This window comes from Heptranchias perlo, unplaced genomic scaffold (assembly GCF_035084215.1).
Source record: "Heptranchias perlo isolate sHepPer1 unplaced genomic scaffold, sHepPer1.hap1 HAP1_SCAFFOLD_44, whole genome shotgun sequence".
Taxonomy (NCBI): Eukaryota; Metazoa; Chordata; class Chondrichthyes; order Hexanchiformes; family Hexanchidae; genus Heptranchias; species Heptranchias perlo.
This window is the reverse complement of record NW_027139453.1, coordinates 5,746,536-5,760,388: the sequence shown is the minus strand read 5'-3', so window position 1 is coordinate 5,760,388 and position 13,853 is coordinate 5,746,536. Positions and strand designations below refer to the sequence as shown.

Sequence of the window (13,853 nt, the reverse complement as noted above, 5' to 3'; positions counted from 1 at the left end):
TCTCATGGTGATCTATCATCCGCTGTGTGATCTTCTTTTACAATGTGTCATTAACAATCCTTTTTAACAGTCCTTCCATCTTTTAAAAGTCCTTTTCCTTCAGACATGCTGAAGCCGATTTAATATCAGGCTTTCGTTTATCGGAAGAATTTTTGCCTCACAGCGCAGCTGCGAATCTCCTACAGAAAATATTGGTCAGGGTCAGGTATATAAGACTGAGTGACTTTATTGTGCAGCCTCCAGGCATCACCTTTAGAACTGTCAAAATTAAATCCACAAAAAATTTACCCCAGAACAAACATGAACTGTCTGGCCTGCTTCATCTGTTGCTGTTCTTCTAGTCAGCACTCTAATTCTCCTGGCTGATCATACAGTTTATTTGGCTATTTAATGTTTTCTGCCTCTACCCTGCTGTCACGTTATATTTTTGTCCATGTTTCAACGTGTCTGTCCTCTGTGTATATCGTTTATCTCTGTTTATCTCCTGTGTGTTTTTCAATCTTGTTTTTTACACTTCTACTTTAATTTCTGTCTCTCTGGTGCTGTTTGTATCTCTATCTTTTTCTTCCTGTTACTCTTGGCTTTTTTCTATGCGCCTCTCTCTCCCGTATAAAACACTGGTTAGGCCATAGCTGGAGTACTGTGTGCAGTTCTGTTCGCCACACGACAGGAAGGATGTGATCGCTTTGGAGAGGGTGCAGAGGAGATTCACCAGGATGTTACCAGGGCTGGAGCGCTTCAGCTATGAAGAGAGACTGGGAAGATTGGGTTTGTTTTCCTTGGAGCAGAGGAGGCTGAGGGGGGACATGATTGAGGTGTACAAAATTATGAGGGGCACAGATAGGATGGATACTAAGGAGCTTTTTCCCTTCCTTGAGGGTTCTATAACAAGGGGACATAGATTCAAGGTAAGAGGCGGGAGGTTAAGAGAGGATTTGAGAAATAACCTTTTCACCCAGCGGGTGTTTGGAGTCTGGAACTCACTGTCTGAAAGGGTTGTGGAGGCAGGAACCCTCACAACATTCAAGAAGCATTTGGATGAGCACTTGAAATGCCATAGCATACAAGGCTACGGATCAAATGCTGGAATATGGGATTAGAGTGGACAGGGCTGATGGCCGGCGCGGACACGATGGGCCGAAGGGCCTCTATCCGTGCTGTATAACTCTATGACTCTATGATTCTATGACTCTCTGCATGACGCTGCCTGTCTTCACTCTCTGCCTTCTCTGTCTTTTTTCACATCAGCTTCCCTGCCCCTCTTCCTCGATGTATCTTCCTCTCTCTGACTTCATCCGTCTTTTTATCTTTCCCCCTCTCTCTCTCCGTATCCTTCTCTCTCTTTTTAGAACATAAGAACATAAGAAATTGGAGCAGGAGTAGCCCAATCGGCCCCTCGAGCCTGCTCCGCCATTCAATAAGATCATGGCTGATCTGATCCCAACCACAAATCTAAAGAACACAAGAAGTCGGAGCAGGACCCGGCCACATAGCCCCTGGGCCCTCTCCGCCACCCACAGGGCATTGACCGATCCGAACTCAGCTTCATGTCCAATTTCCTGCCCGCTCCCCATAACCCCTAATTCCCTTTACTTCTAGGAAACTGTCTATTTCTGTTTTAAATTTATCTAATGATGTAGCTTCCACAGCTTCCTGGGGCAGCAAATTCCACAGACCTACCACCCTCTGAGTGAAGAAGTTTCTCCTCATCTCAGTTTTGAAAGAGCAGCCCCTTATTCTAAGATTATGCCCCCTAGTTCTAGTTTCACCCATCTTTGGGAACATCCTTACTGCATCCACCCGATCAAGACCCTTCACAATCTTATATATTTCAATAAGATCGCCTCTCATTCTTCTGAACTCCAATGAGTAGAGTCCCAATCTACTCAACCTCTCCTCATATGTCCGCCCCCTCATCCCCTCTCTCTATCTCTGTCTTTGTTTCTCTCCGTGTATCGACCTTTCCGTTTTCCTTTTCTCTACCTCGTTCTTCCTTCTTCTATTTTTCATCCGTCTTTATTTCATTCTGTTTATGTCCCACTCTCTCCAGCTCTGTTTCTGTCTACATCTTTCTTTCTGTTGCGAGTTGACTTCCCGATCTCTTCTTTTAATCTGGTTCTGTATTTCATTCCATTTCTATCAATCTCGGTTTTAATCCCACTATTTCTCCTCCTCTCGCCTGTTTTCTATTTTTTCCTTGCTTTCTAGTCCTCTTTCTTTCTCTCTCTTATTGTCTTTTTTCATGACTGACCCTCTCCTCCTCTGCCTCTCTGTCAGTCTCTGGTTATTTTGAATTGATTTCTTCTGTCTATTTATCTCTCCGCTTCTAGCACGTTGTAATTCCTTGTCAGTGTATCTTTCTCTGGTTCCATTCATGAGTGCGTTCTCTCTCTCTATGACATATCTATATATATCTATATAATATATCTCCGCTTTTTTCTTCCTTTATTTTTCTCTCTTGTCTTCATAAATCTCCTTATTTCTCTCCATCTCCGAGTAATTCTGTCTCTGCCCCTCTTTGTTTCTATCTCACTCACACACACTGCCTTCCCCACCCCCCCCCCCGCCTTTTATGTGAATCTGTCTTAATTTACTTTGTATTTTGATCATTATATTTCTTTTGTCCTTGTGTTCTCTCTCCGTGTATTTCTTTCTATTTTAATTTTTGTCTCTCTCCATATAACTTATTTTCTTTGGCCCACGTGCTGCCTTCCCTCTGTTTCTTCACTTCATGCTTTTTCCTTTCTGTCTTTATTTCTGACTATCGATGTTTGTTTCTCGGGCAATATCTCTATCTGTCTTTCGGTATTTCTAGTGGTCTCTCATGTTTTTCTCTTTCTTTACCTTTCTCCTCCTTAGTCACTGCCTATTATTATGCATTTTCATTCTCTTCCTTTCTATCTCGCTCTTCCCTATTCTCTCTCCCTCTATATCTATATCTGTTTCTGTCTTTGACTCTCCCATTCTCTCACTTTCCTTTTCTGCCTGCCTGTATTATTATGTCCCCTTGTGCAACTGTGTCTCCTCCTTTCCATGCCTCCCTCTCTTTCTTTCTTTCTATTCCGCTATCCCTCTCTCAAACACACACACAAACACAGGCACACACACACACACACACACACACTCCAGAAGCAGCAGTGAATATCCTACAGCGGTAGTTCTACACAATTTAATTACATGATAATTGAAACAGAATTCAGGAGAACATGGACAGACTGGTGAAATGAGCAGACACGTGGCCGATTAAATTTAATGCAGTGAAGTGTGAAATGACGCATTTTGGTAGGAAGAATGGGGAGAGGCAATATAAAACAAATGGTACAATTTTAAAAGTGTTTTAGGTACAGAATACTAAGGGTTTAGGTACACATATCTTTGAAGGCGGCAGGACAGATTGATAAGTCACATTAAAAAGCATTGGCTTTACAAATAGAGACATAGAGTATAAAAACAAGGAATTTATGCTAAACCTTCATAAATCACCCGATGTGCCTCATTCTGGGCACCACACTTTAGGAAAGACGTCAGGTTCTTCAAGGGGGTGCAGGAGATACTTACAAGAATGGTACTAGGCATGAGGAACTGCTTTTATGTGGAGAAAGTGGAGACGCTGGGATTGTTCTCCGCAGAGCAGGGAAGGTTAGGGATAGATTGAATGGAGCTGTTCAATATTGCGAGGGATTTTGATAGAGTAAATAGGGAGAAACTGTTTCCATTGGTCCGAGAGGCGGTAACCAATTTTCACAGATTTAAGATAATAGGCAAAAAAAAACAGGGAAGATGAGGAGGCTGTATTCTACGCAGCGAGTTGTTAGGATCTGGAAAGAACTGCTTGAAAGGATGGTGGAAGCAGGTTCAATAGTAACTTTAAAAAGGGAATTGGATAAATACTCGAATGGGAGAAAATTGCAGGGATATGGGAATAGTGTAGGGGTGAGGGACTAATTGGATATGTCTTTCAAAGAGCCGGCACCGGCACGATGGGCCAAATGGCCTCCTTCTGCGCTGTAAGATTCTATGATTCCATTTATGTGATCACTACGGGAGGAATGTTCGACGGCCGGAGAACGTTCATTCCCATAAGTCAGGTGAGAAATGTTGTTCGGGATAAATTTAAACCCATAATTATAGAGAGGGAATTCTATATAGGGGGATTATAAAATGATAATATTTTGAAGCATTATACGCCACCTGCCACTTTCCATTTCACTAGTGGTCTCCATACCCAACGCTCTGGTTCTCTCTCTCTCCTTCTCATGCTCTGTTTTACTCTCTCGGCTTACCTCTTTCTCTGCCACCGCTCCCACTATCTCTTTGTTTCTTGGTCTTTCTCTCTCTCCCTCTCAGTATGGCTTTCTTTTTCCCTGTTTTCTCTTTTTTTTTTTGTTTATGGTGTGTTCATGTGCAGTAAACCAAAAAAAAACAAATAAGCGTCAAATTATAATTTTATAATATCGGTCCTGTTTTCTCTTCTTGTTTCACTCTGTCTTTCTTTCTCTTTGTATGTGTGTCTCTCTCTTTTTTTCACTCTCTGTCCCTCTGTCTCTCTGCCTCTCCCTTTCTCTCTATCTCCGTCTCTCCCTCTACCCCCGTCTCTCTCTCTATCTATCTCGCTCTTTCTCTCTCTGCCTCTGCCTCTGTCTCTCTTTCTGCCTCGCTATCCCTCAGTCTGTCGAATCTCTCTCGCTTTCTCCCTGTTACTCCCTGTCTCTCTCTCCCCTGTCGCTCTGTGTCTCGATCCGTCTCTCTCTCTCTCTGACTTTTTCTCTCTTTCCCTCTGCATGTCTGTCTCTCTACCTTTCTCCCTCTCCCTCTCTCTGTCTCTCTATATCACCACTTACGTGGAGTGCACCGATTCTGATTAGGCCCACAGCAGCTACGTTGATTGCCAGATTTGCCCATTTTGCAGGGCGGTCATTTAGGAGAAATACATTTGAGCTGTTTAATGCCGCCATTTTGATCAACAATTCAAATGTGGTCTGCAAAGCAAGTCCTGCCTCAATATATCAGATAATCAATAAAATAAAAAAATCAGAATCCGATTTAAGATCATTTCATGGCTCTGTACTGCTAATTTAAAATGTACTTTCCGTCCCCTGGGAAGTGTAGGGGATGGAGTATGAAATGGGATTCAGTTCTCCTGCTTGAAACTCTTCAGCCCTTTCTATGATTTCACTAATTGAACAATTAGATTGAGTGGGTATTTTACCGCGTACTTCAGCTCCTCTCTGAATTTAGTCTGGGTCAGGACATAAATACACGTGTTTGTGCAGGAACTGAGAAGCTGCAGCATAACTGATGTGTGTTCTGTGATATAAACAGGGTCAGTGTAGGAGTAATAATACCGAATGTCTGTTATTCGCAGATGAATGTAAAATGCAACCCGTGGCAACCATAACACAATAAAACTGCCCGATATACTGAAGAGTAAAATGATGGATTTCTTTCGGTTCTCCATCTCTGGATCCTTGTGATTCTCTCCATTGCTCCGGCTGCGGAATCCCCCGCGGACTCGACTGGAGACTAAAATAGGTCTGACCGTCAGAGCATTGAGCAGCAAAATCAGACAGAACGGAAGTAAAGGAGTTAAAGTGAGGTGAAACATGTCAAATGCGGCCCATGCAGGGGAAGTAAGGTAGCTCAGTTTGAGCATGCAACCCCGGGGAACATTATTCATTATAATCCCAGGTTCATATGTAAAGTACCAGGGGAGACTCTCGAAACAGCCCAGCACACTCACTGTTCCCAGAACCACGGCCGCCGTTTTCTCGGTGCAATATTTAATTTTCAGCTTCTCATAACAAATGGCCACAAATCGATCGAAGGTGAAAGCGACTGTTAACCAAACAGAAACAACCCCGGTTGCATAACTCAATAAAATAATAAAACTACACACGGGAGTAATGAACAGGAATGAAGCTCGGAAATAAATCGGACCAATCCACCTTAATATCACACCAGCTATAACGACCAGGAGATCGGCCACTGCCATTCCCACCAGGTAGCGACTGATACATTTGGAGAGACCGCACTTTCCTCGGGACAGAATCACAATCGCCACCAAATTAACTGTAAGAGAGAGAACAAAGAAAGCGTGGAAATTACTGATCACACTTGGAGCCAAAGCAGCAGTTTGGGAGGATCAGAGGTGAAATTTCCCGCTTTCTTGCTGCATCGAACGGTGTAAACCAGTTCATTGAATTAGGCAGCGTTTCAGGGCAGAGAAATGAATTGGGAAATCGATACAGAAAGTGAATAATGTGAGCACCGTGTCTACTGGAAGGGCCAAGTGAGGGCGCAGTGTCGGTGCTGAAGGAAGTGTGGATTTAACCGAGTAGGAATACACCGCATTAAAGCCGGATTTGGGATCTGGACGAACGGGGAATGGAGCGAATGTCGGGAAGATGAGGGGACAGGAAGATATGCGGCTGGTTGTTGCTCTGGGTTAAGACAGCCCACAGGGGCTGGCAGTAAATGGGAAAGGCAGCTGGACACGGAGCCAGTGAGTGAGATTGGGAAGCAGATAAGGAAAATAACATGTCGGAGCTGGAGGGGAGTCAGGAGCAGATGGTTTGGGAATGTTGATCAACTGAAGCAACTGATGAGGAGACAGAAGATTCAAATGCAGTGGGAGGAGAGGCTGGGATTCACAGGGAGGGACTGCAGCAGAGCGTTGGAGGAAATCTAATCTTTAAGTCCCAATAACACAATCCAACTCGGAGAGTTAACAGTTCATTTCTGTGGTTATTGGTGTCAGAGAACATGTTTTGGATAAATGTGTTAATTAACTTTACTTTGTACATTCAATTAAAATTAAATTTAAAAGTATTAATTAAATCGTCCTTTTGTTTATTGAATCCTTCCGAGCTTTAAAAATGCAGTATCCGAATAAATCATTTTGATGACGAAATTACAGATTCTATTCTTTAAGTACATTTTAATTATGTTCAGAGATTGGTTGGAAAACAAGGAACATTCACAAAAACGGAGTGAGGACCTGACAGTGATATAAACATGAGGAGCGAGTCCGAGAATCAAAACTCGCCCAATCTGACAACATCATAATAACACCTTCAAGTTACACTCTCTATGTTTAAATGTACTAGAAGTTTCAACAGTTCATTCTGATAAATTATTCACAACACAGCCCCTCGCTTTCCCTCTCAGTCGCCCTCTCTATCACTCACTCTACTCTCCTTCTCAACTTCATTTTCATATCCGATTAAATCCTATCATCCAGCCCTTGCATTCTGTTCACTAGCCACGTGTTCCTCCGAACCTATTCTCAGTGTCAGTTTGTTAAATAGTGATGCCTCTGCTGATTAGTTTAATGTTTCTACGGATCATTCACGTCTACACTTGTTCACCTACACTGTTCACTTCATCTACAAATCATGGAATGGACAGAATCAAATGCCTCTTCCAGACAGATTTCATAATAATTGAGATTCCTTCTTCTGTAATTATAAAGTAAGGTGTTAGATGGTGGGATTGTTCAAGTAACAAAATTCCAACATCATACTTAAAGTCGACAGATAAATAGAAGGGCTCTTGATTCCAACTGGTACAGTGCAAACTGATACAACATAACCTCAAAACATTTCATTTTACAGTGAAGTCCACTGACAGTCCGTGAATTTATCCACAGTGAAGCGGAGAATGAGATGTGACAGAGTCAGCAGCAAACTCAGTTCAGTAACCAGACACCTGGAGCGGCGTCAGATACTCACATAATGAAATAATACTTCATAACAGTGATAACCAATAAATACAATGTAATCCCAGTTTAACTGAAGCATGTTATTGGGGAGGGAGGATATTGCACTGCCTCCATGTAACACTGAGACGGTGAGCTGTCTCATAATCAATCACTGAAAACACAATAATGAAAAAATGTTCCAGGAGAAGCTAGTTCCATAGCATTAAACTGTTAACAGATTCTGATGGTCTGATAACAGCTCTTTGCCCAGACACATGATTTCAGTACATTCAGTGGAGAATAACCCAGTCACAATGGTAGGATTAGTTACACAAATGTCACTAAGGATATAATGTAACTATTACAAGACCGAACGTTTAGAATCTATGGACATACCATTACACAACATTCAGTACAGACAATTATCCAGTAACAACGCCAGGGCTAGACATGCAAAGGTCAATACAGATATAATGAAACTCCTACACGATTGAAAGTGCAGAGAATTAACACATTCCTTCATTCAGTAGATAGAACAGAACAGGCGACTGTGTAAAACATGCAGGGAGAAAATAAATTGCCACGTACAGCAGCAGATTCATCGATTTACACCATTAACAGCTGAGGTAAACGGCTTACCCGGAACTCCGAAGGCTGCAAGAACAGGATAATAAATGCGTTCAATCTGTTCGATTACTGGATATCCCATTTCTGTGATAAGCACTGACTTCTATTGGTCTGGACACCACAACTCGGGCGGGCAATCTGAGCTGATCTATTCCAACAAGCCCTGTTTTAAACAGGGATTAATACTCCAATGACAAGGATACACCCTGATGACTGCCATCAGTTACAGTCCCTTGAACAAACATATTACAGAAGCAGCTTTGACTCCGATGTAATAATGTGGTGGATATATCACAAACATCTCAAAGTCCAGGACATTAAATTAATCAGACCACTGTCAGGAATAAAGTTAAAAGCTGTAATCACACAGGACTGATCCAACAATAATGAGCGGCTTCATTTTCAGTTTTCCTCTAATTGTATTGACTATGTTCACTCCTGGCGATTCATTTATAATTTATAGAGATTTTTCTGCAGTGTACACTGAATCCAGGGACATAAACAGACCCGTTTCACTCTGTACCTGAAGTTTCCCAGTTAAAATATGAATTTGAGTCTGTGATACGAGGACAGTTAAAGGGCAGGTTGAGGATTGCAGCCGAGAAATGACTCTGGGTGATATCAGGGGACGGACACTGAACGTGTTAAAGGGCAGTTTGAGGATTGCAGCCTGGAAATGACTGTGGGTGATATTAGGGGACGGACACTGAACGTGTTAAAGGGCAGGTTGAGGATTGCAGCCTGGAAATGACTCTGGGTGATATTAGGGGACAGACACTGAACGTGTTAAAGGGCAGGTTGAGGATTGCAGCCTAGAAATGACTCTGGGTGATATCAGGGGACGGACACTGAACGTGTTAAAGGGCAGGTTGATGATTGCAGCCTGGAAATGACTGTGGGTGATATTAGGGGACGGACACTGAACGTGTTAAAGGGCAGGTTGAGGATTGCAGCCTGGAAATGACTCTGGGTGATATTAGGGGACAGACACTGAACGTGTTAAAGGGCAGGTTGAGGATTGCAGCCTAGAAATGACTGTGTTTGATATCAGGGGACGGACACTGAACGTGTTAAAGGGCAGGTTGAGGATTGCACCCAAGTAATGACTGTGGGTGATAGTAGGGGACAGACACTGAATGTGTTAAAGGGCAGGTTGAGGATTGCAGCCTAGAAATGACTGTGGCTGATATTAGGGGAGGGACACTGAACGTGTTAAAGGGCAGGTTGAGGATTGCAGCCTGGAAATGACTCTGGGTGATATTAGGGGACGGACACTGAACGTGTCCCATTGACACTCCTCTTTCCGCTATATTACTTCAAATGTTTACCTTTTTATTCTACATTGTTTAACTGCTCGAGTCAAATTGTCGCTATGGAACACGGAGCTGAGCTGAGGACCCGATTTAACCTCCATCACAAAGACCCTGTGATTACCTCAGACGCCTCCATTCCTTCCTCGGCCCATTGCCTCCGATGCTTCATCAATGTCTCTCTCCCTCCAGGCTCCATTCCTCCAATGCACTACTGGCCGGCCACAGAATCTCCACCTTCCAACCACCACCAAGTCCTGCTTGATCTCACTAACCCTCACTGGTTCACAGTTCCATACCACTCAATTTTAAAATTCGCTTACATCTCTCCATAGCCCAACCTGCCCCACCTCCACATCGACAGCAAACCGACCCTTGACCTACTCATTCAAATTAAGGATACAATTGCATAGTGGTAATATTAGTGGACAACTAATGCGGAATCATTAGTTTCCCGCCATAACAGCTGGGGAATTTAATTTCAATTAGTTAAATAAAATCTAGAATTATAAAAACTATTATCAGTAATGGTGGATCTGAAACTACCATGAAACTATTCTTAATCACCCTCTGAAATGGCCTAGCAAGCCATTCAGTTGTACAATCTCGCTACAAAAAGTCATCATAAGCAAAAAACCGGACAAACCACCCGGCATGGAGCCACGAGGCACCGGACACGAAAAAGGCAAACCAAACCTAGTCACCCCTGCAAAGTCCTCCTCACTAATATGTGGGGACTTGTGCGAAAATTGGGAAGAGCGATCACGCAGACTAGTCAAGCAACAGCCTGACATAGCCATGCTCACAGAATCATACCTTTCAGCCAAAGTCCCAGACTCTTCCATCACCATCCCTGGGTATGTCCTGTCCCACCGGCAAGACAGACCGGCCAGGGGTGGTGGTACAGTGATATACAGTCAGGAGGGAGTGGCCCTAGGAGTCCTTAAACTTGACTCCGGACCCCATGAAATCTTATGGCATCAGGTCAAAAATGGGCAAGGAAACCTCCTGTTGATTACCACCTATCGCACTCCCTCAGCTCATGAATCAGTCCCCCTCCACGTTGAGCACCACCTGAAGGCAGCAGTGAGTATGGCAAGGTCACAAAATTTACGCTGGATGGGGTACTTGAATGTCCAGGAATGGCTCGGCAGCACCACGACTGGCCGAGCTGGCCGAGCCCTGAAGGACTTAACTGCCAGACTGAGCCTGCGGCACGTGGTGAGTGAACCAACAGGAGGGTGAAACCGACTTGACCTCGTCCTCACCAATCTACCGGTCGTGGATGCATCTGTCTATGACAGTATTGGTAGGCATGACCACCGCACAGTCCTTGTGGAGACGAAGTCCCGTCTTCACACTGAGGACACCTTCCGAAGTGTTGTGTGGGACTACCACCGTGCTAACTGGGATAGATTCAGAACAGATCTAGCAGCTCAAAACTGGGCATCCATGTGGCGCTGTGGGCCATCAGCAGCAGCAGAATTGTATTCCAGCACAATCTGTGACCTCATGGCACGGCATATCCCTTACTGAACCATTACCAACAAGCCAGGTGATCAACCCAGGTACAATGAGGAGTGTAGAAGAGCATGCCAGGAGCAGCACCAGGCGTACCTAAAACCGAGCTGCCAACCTGGTGAAACTACAACACATGACTATAGGCATGCGAAGCAGCAGAAGCAACATGCTATGGACAGATCGAAGCTATTCCACAACCTACGGATCAGATCAAAGCTCTGCAGTCCTGTCACATCCAGTCGTGAATGGTGGTGGACAATTAAACAAATAACGGGAGGAGGAGACGTTGTCAACATCCCCATCCTCAATGGTGGCAGATTCCGCACGTGAGTACAAAAGACAAGGCTGAAGGGTTAGGGTTTGGTTCTTCCGCCGGAAGTGCCGAGTGGATGATCCATTTCGGCCTCCTCCCGATATCCCCGCCATCACAGAAGCCAGTCTTCAGCCAATTCGATTCACTCCACGTGATATCAAGAAACGGCTGAGAGAACTATGGGCCCCGACAAAATCCCAGCTGCAGTGCTGAAGACTTGTGCTCAAGAACGAGCCGCGCCTCTGGTCAAACTCTTCCAGTATAGCGACAATACTGTCATCTACCCGACAATGTGGAATATTGACCAGGTGTGTCCTGTCCACAAAAAACAGGACAAATCCAATCCAGCCAATTAGCGTCCCATCAGACTGCACTCAATCATCAGCACAGTGATGGAACGTGTCGTCGACCGTGCTGTCAAGCGGCACTTATTCACAAATAACCTGCACACCGATGCTCAGTTTGGGTTCCGCCAACCATTCGGCTCCAGACCGTAGCCTTAGTCCAAACATGGATAAAAGAGCTGAATTCCAGAGGTGAGGTGAGAGTGACTGCCCTTGACATCAAGGTAGCATTTGACCGAATGGGGCACCAAGGATCCCGAGTAAAATTGAAGTCAATGGCAATCAGGGGGAAAACTCTCTATTGGCTGGGGTCATAACTTGCACAAAGGAAGATGTTAGTCGTTGTTGGAGGCCGGTCGGCTCAGCACCAGGACATTGCTGCAGATGTCCCTCAGGGCAGTGCCCGAGGCCCAACCATCTTCAGCTGCTTCATCAATGACCTTCCTTCCATCATAAGGTCAGAAATTGCAAACGACGCCCACATCCCATGAAGAATAAAAAAAAATGGAGTTTCAGAATGCGTTTGTTAAAGTACCACATGATAGACTTGTCAGCAAAATTAAAGCCCATGGCATTAAAGGGAAAGTGGCAGTGTGGATACAAAATTTTCTGAGGGAGAGAAAAAGCAGAGAGCAGTGGTGGACGGTTGTTTAACAGACTCGACGGAAGTATACAGTGGTGCTCCCCCGGGGGTCAGTATTGGGGCCACTGCTCTTTTTGATATATATTAACGACTTGGACTCGGGCATGGAGGGTATAATATCAAAGATTGCACGTAAACCTAAACTCAGAATTGTCGTAAGCAATATGGAGAGCAGTAACAGACTTCAGGAGGACAAAGACAGACTGGTGAAATAAGCAGGCACATGGCAGATGAAATTTAACGCAGAGAAGTGTGAAATGATGCATTTTGTTCGGAAGAATGAGGAGAGCCAATATAAACTAACTGGTACAATTTTAAAAGTAGTGAAAGAACAGAGAGACCTGCGGGTGTGCATACACATATGTTTGAAGGTGGCAGGATAAGTTCAGAAGCGTGTTAAAGAAGCATATGGGATCCCGGGCTTTATTAATAGAGGGAAGGAAGTTATGCCAAACCAATATAAAATACTGGTTAGGCCTCAGCTGGAGTATTGTGTCCAAATCTTGGGCACCACACTTTAGGAAGGATGTCAAGGCCTTGGAGACGGTGCAGAAGAGATTTACTACAATGTTTCCAGGGATGAAGGATTTCAGTTTTGTGGAGAGACTGGAGAAGCTGGAGTTGTTCTCCTTGGAACAAAGAACATTAAGAGGAAATTTTATAGAGGTGTGAAAAATCATGAACGGTTTTGACAGAGTAAAAATGGATAAACTATTGTCAGCGGACGAAGGGTCGGTTACCAAAGGGCACAAACTTAAGGAGATCGTCAACAAAGCCAGAGGCAACATGAGGAAACTTTCTGTTACGCAGCGAGTTGTAATGTTCTGTAAAGCAATGCATGAAATGGTGGTGGAAGCTGATTCAAAGGTAATTTCCAAAAAGCGAATTGCATAAATAATTGAAGGGAAAAAATTACGCGGCTATCGGGAAGGAGCCGGGCAATACAACTAATTGGATAGCTCTTTCAAAGAGCTGGCACATTCACGATGGGGCGAATAGCCTCATTCTGTGCTGTATCTACTATAATACTATGATACCTCAGGATGTCCCAATACACTTTACTGTCAATTAAGTACATTTTGAAGCGTAGTCACTGTGGCAATGTATGAAACACGGCAGCCAATGTTGACACAGCAAGCTCCCACAAACAGCAATGAGATAACTTACCAGAAAATCGGTTTTAGTAATGTTGTTTGAGGGATAAATATTGACAATTCACCGGGGACCCTTGCTCTTTTTCGATTGGTGCCGTGGGATCTTTCACATCTACCAGAGAGAGCAGATGGAGCCGCGGATTAACAGATCGTATGAAAGTCGGCACCTCCAACAGTAAAACGCTGCCTCATTACTGACCCTCTGACAGAGTTAGGGAGGGGCGAGTCCCTGGTGGATTAAT

General features: G+C 44.2%; 1 long non-coding RNA gene across 1 annotated transcript in view; it reads right to left on the bottom strand.

Annotated features, from left to right (window-relative positions):
* Nucleotides 1-13,853, bottom strand: part of LOC137312864 (uncharacterized) — a 1,008,715-nt gene that overhangs the window by 347,891 nt on the left and 646,971 nt on the right. The gene's annotated exons all lie outside the window — the stretch shown is intronic.